Source organism: Aptenodytes forsteri, unplaced genomic scaffold (genome assembly GCF_000699145.1).
Source record: "Aptenodytes forsteri isolate BGI_AS27 unplaced genomic scaffold, ASM69914v1 Scaffold307, whole genome shotgun sequence".
Classification (NCBI taxonomy): Eukaryota; Metazoa; Chordata; class Aves; order Sphenisciformes; family Spheniscidae; genus Aptenodytes; species Aptenodytes forsteri.
In genome coordinates, this window is record NW_008795303.1 from 9,204 (window position 1) to 14,579 (window position 5,376).

Below are 5,376 nucleotides of genomic sequence, written 5' to 3' on the forward strand. Positions count from 1 at the left end.
CTTGGCCTTGTTAAACCTCATGAGGTTCACACGGGCCCACTTCTCGAGCTTGTCCAGGTCCCTCTGGATGGCATCCCGTCCCTCTGGCGTGTTGACCACACCTCTCAGCTTGGTGTCATCTGCCAACTTGCTGAGCGTGCACTCGATCCCACTGTCTATGTCATTGATGAAGATATTAAACAGTACTGGTCCCAACACAGACCCCTACGGGACGCCACTCGTCCCCAGTCTCCATCTGGACATTGAGCCGTTGACCACTACCCTCTGGATGCGACCATCTAACCAATTCCTCACCCACCGGACAGTCCACCCATCAATACCTCTCCAGATTAGAGAGAAGGATGTTGTGGGGGACCATGGGCAAAGGGAGCTCCCCGCAACACTCCCCCATCTGTGTGATGCTTATCTCAAAACATGGGTTCTGGCTCACGGTCCCATGGGTCAGTTTCTTTAGTCCATGTGGTCCTGCCAGCCAGGCACAGGGCAGAATGAATTGACCTGGGTCATGGCCTTATCAAACATGTTGCCTCCCTGCCACAAAATGGCAGCTGAAACAATGCAGCGGGACTTTACACTCTGCAGCCCTTTCAGCATGACAAGGAAGGGGCAGCTGATCCTCAGAGCACATGGGGTGAGGGAGTGTCAACAAATAGCCATCAGCAAACCACGGAGCAGTATGAAAACATATGGGTTACAATGTTTTACAAAAGGGAGGCTCCTTGCCATAAAATATTGGGGAAAACAACCACTGACACTGCCAAGTGGATGGCAGCACTGCTGCCACCCGCTGCCTTGTGCTGCAGCCTGTGGAAAGGGCTGGGAGTCATCTCCAATGTCGTGTTTTTGCCATCCAGTTGCACCCCCTCTTTCAGAGACATTTTGTGTGAGTTGGCAGTGCCCCGTGCTGTGATACAGCAGGGCCAAGCTGCCTTGCTACCCATTGGTGGTGGCCAAGCTGAACCTGGTGGAGTTGGATCCTGCCCCAAGGTTCAGCCATCTCCCGACCTCCTTGTTCAGCATAGGTCCTTACAGGTCAGGCAGACATCTGCCACCACAGTACTGCCATCCACATTCCTGCCTCAGGTGTGGAAGGTGGAAACACAAAGCATGTCCTTGCTTGTGCAACAAAACACAGTGCATCTGTGCCTCACAGGATGCAATAGCTGACTCCGCATCAGAAAAGATCTGACATCTTGGTTTAGATGTCTAAAGCAACATTGGGCTTTGTCCTGATTGCTTCATGGCATATGTCTCCTTTTTGCAGCTGCACCTGTGATGTGATCTCTATATATAACTCAGCATTGGTTTTGGCCTTTTCTGAAGTCAAATAATGATGGAAGCTTACTTTTCTGTCTGTTTTTTAGTCTTTTGACAAGCTTCTGCATGCTTCTTTCCTACTAAGTGTCTATGTTTGAGATTATTTTCCTTACCTCAAGAATATTACCTTGCATTTCTGCACAGATGGATCTGTTCTGTCTTTTTGCGTGTTCAAGAAGTTTGACAGCCTGGCTATTGTATCCACATTCACCCTTTTCTGATACCTTCCCAGTTTTCCAAGGTTTAAACTGACATTACTGTTTTATAGACAATTATGGTATGTAAAGAATTTCCATTATAGCTCCGCTGGATCTCAGTTCAACTTTCAGAACAGTCTTAGGCGTATAATGCACACACACAAACTTCCTAGCAGCTCTGAATTACTCTTCTTTTTTCCCCTGAAAACCGATATCTGAAATAAAATAATCTTTGATTTCCAGCATTGCTGCTCTGTATCCCAGGAGTTGAAATTGTTGTTGCTGAGGCTTTGAGGCAGGACAGTGGACTGCCTTGTCTGCTTGGGCTGCAGGCTCCTTAGGGTTAGGTCATGCAAAGAGGATGCAGGAGGCAGGGTTCAGATGCTGTCATGTATGTACAATTATTCAGCTGATTCATTCCTTGGAGGAATAAGAAGACCCTACATTTTTTGTAAGATTTAAACAAGTGAGAGATTACCTGTATGAGCTACCTGACTGGCATACACGGTTGTGACACAGACACAATGTAATATTTAAGGTTTCAGCCTCATTCTGCTTCAGACCAAAAAAGTAAGGGAAAAGGGAAAACAGGGACGGTTTATTCAAGTTATGGAAAACACCATTTTAAATAAAGGCTTGTATTTTAAACTTGAATTGAAAACTTACTAACAGCAATGGGGTTTCAGTTATCAAGTTAAACTTTAGAGATTAAACTCTTTTGAATCATTTATGCTAAAAATTACATACTGTCCTCTCACCTCTAGTCTTTTATCTCAGGTTAGGTACCTAAAAAACTTACTTTTTTCTCGTAATAAAAGATGCTGGGCTACTGAGAAAGGATACAGTTCTAACTGTTACAGCAAGTTGGGAAGGTTGAATTGGTTTGGAAAATAATGGTGAATATGGGGACCTTTACAGTTCTCCAAGTGAACCAATGATGTAATGAAACCCACACACCAAAGAAAGAAATACATCTGACAATAAAAAAGAGGCATAAGTAGTCAGCCAAGGACCAAAATCTTACCGAATACAAAATGGCATCAATTGTCTCACTTTGTTGAGGTAACTACAATTTATACTTAATGAGAATCCTAGGCACTACAAAAAATGTGGAAAGAAGAGAAATCAGAGACTCCTAAGTCAAAACTTGATGTTAAATACTTACTTTTTTCTTTTGAAAAATTTACAGGGATGAAAAACAGAGACAACATTTTACATGATGACAGAGTTACTTGTAATGAAAGTAATAAAATATTCGAGCCTCCTTTTGAAAGAATAAATATTGTTCATGAAGTTCCCTTTTCTGAGGACTCTCATAGAAATTTTTCACTCACAATGAAGTCTTCTTGAATGAGTAGTTTTAAAGTAATAAAACTGCTGTAGGAACAGATTTAATGTACACAGTACAGTACAATTAAAGATGCTTCACTATATTCAAATTACTATTCTACTAACTTAGCCATATCTAATAAAAACCTTTTCCTTTAACCCATCACACCATCATTTTTTAAGCAAATTAACTCCAAATGAATACACAGCTTAACAAAAGATATGGCTATAATCTTTTTCTCTTTATGTAAGTTATTAAGTTGGACATTTTTTTTCTCTTAACCACTTTAATTTTCCCTTAGTTAATTCTCACAGTCTGAACAAGAGACTAATTTGTGCTGGGATTAAGAAGGAAGTACAGATATAATGTTTTATAACCAAATATGAGCTTTATACATTGTCTTCTAGGGAATAATACTTGCTTTCCTATTTCTTTTTGTTTCTATACCTAACTTTCTTTATCATATATGCTGCCTTTAGAAGCGTGACATTTTAAAATATTTTGATAACATTTCAAAGATGAGTTTCAGAAAGCAGATGTAAAAGAGCAGACACTTTCCAGAACACATTCTGCTTTCCTGGTGTGCCTTTCCTAGTAACTGTACTCAGGTAATTCTGCTAATTCATATTCTGGTTGGTTTGGGATCAGATTTGTATTTATGTATGAATACAAACTGAACAGATTTGTTTTCTGAAATCTCTGAGAGCGATACATAGCTGCATATTTTCTGTCAGCTCTAAAAGCTCTTGAAGCTTGATAAGAAAAGAATGAAGTTTTCCCTGATATTGCTTGGGCTGTTCAGGTCAGATACTGTAGATTAGTTGTATTGAAAACAGTCTTTGTGAAAATCCATTGGAGAGGCAGTAATTTTGCAACCACTTGAAGAAAGATTGTCTCTAGGAACATTGTATTTTCTAACTCCTTGGCAGTACCAAGGGGTTCCTTTGAATCTTAAATGGGAGCTGGAGGAAATTGTATGGAATGAAAATGGCTTCAAAGGAAAATAAAAAGCACGTCTAGTTTAATGCCTTTCCCACTGGATATCACAAAATAAATGACTGAGATAAATCAAGTTCAAAAACTCTATTTCATCTTCCAGTATGTTGCTGAAAGATATTTATGGTTTTATATTTTTAATAAAGAAGCTTCTTTTTTTGCCCTTTAAATGTTTGCAAAATATAGAGAGTACCAAGGCTTTTAACTGTATATGCCAACAGTTGATGATTATGGTCTCTGTTCTAAAGATCTAAATCTTTGAATTTTGCTTGTGCAGACTGTTACTCATAAACTGTGGCTGATATGAATACAGTGTTTCCATGGAGAAATTAGGGCTTGTTCACTTGTGGTGACTTTTTCACTGAGGAAAGCTATTCCTTTGAGCTAATGTGTTTACTTTTAGCTTTAGTATTGAAGAACTGGGATGTGATGCAGAACATCCTAGGTTCAAATCTTGCTGAAGATCCAGCCAAGACATCACAGTTTCCCCATCTTATACTGCCTAGTGAATAGATCAACTCTAGAGAATATTTACAGAGAACTACTCACTTTTCAGTGATTTACTTAAATTCATCCACTGTTTCCTCATTCCGTCTGCCTGGGGTTCTCTTTGAGCAATTGCTGACTAACTGAAGTTCAGTGGATAAGATGAAGTTTAGGACCTCTCAAAGTTGTCCTGGCCTCCAAAGAGCCAGTCTGGTCTGGGACCTCAGATTAGACGGTCCTATTTTTGGAAGGTGAGGCTGGCCTAGAGATAGGAAAGGAGTGTTGCCGAGGCAAAAGCCTGACCTCAAGGACAATCTTTACACCAAACTTCCAGAAAACATTTCTTAGTTTAGGGAAATTCTGGTTTAGCTCTATAGTTTTAAAAAGCATTATTTGTCATTTATATATTTCTTATGCTTCTCTATCATTGCTCTTAACATTTACTGAAATTGCTGTATGTATTAAGCATAATGTATTTTTTCCTCTATTTTCTTTACTCTTGGGGTTCAGTGGGTGCATGTTTTTGTTGTTTGTTTGGGTTGGGGTTTTTTTGCCTGCTAATTTGGGAGAACTGAGTTTTGCTCTATGCGGTACACACATGCTTGATACACTGTGGAATCATTCATATCTGACATCATTATTTTTACCAGAAGAAGGAGTCCAAGGCATCTAATGAACAGTTATACATGATATAACCTGCATCAGAACCCCTTCATTAACCCTCCCCTTCTCCCCTTGAAAAAAGTAAACCTGTTTGGGAAAGGTGGAAAACTGAAAGTATTATACAATGACTCTTTAAATCATGAAAAAGCCTGTTAAAAGGCTTTTTGCAGGTCTAGCATGTCCATTGTGCAGCAGGAGAGATACGACTTAGTCGCCATCACAGAAACATGGTGGGGTGACTCTCATGACTGGAGTGCTGCAATGGATGGCTATAGACTCTTCAGAAGGGACAGGCAGGGAAGGAGAGGCGGTGGGGTGGCCCTGTATGTTAGGGAGTGTTTTGATTGTACAGAGCTCAACGATTGTGATGATGGTACGGTTGAGTGT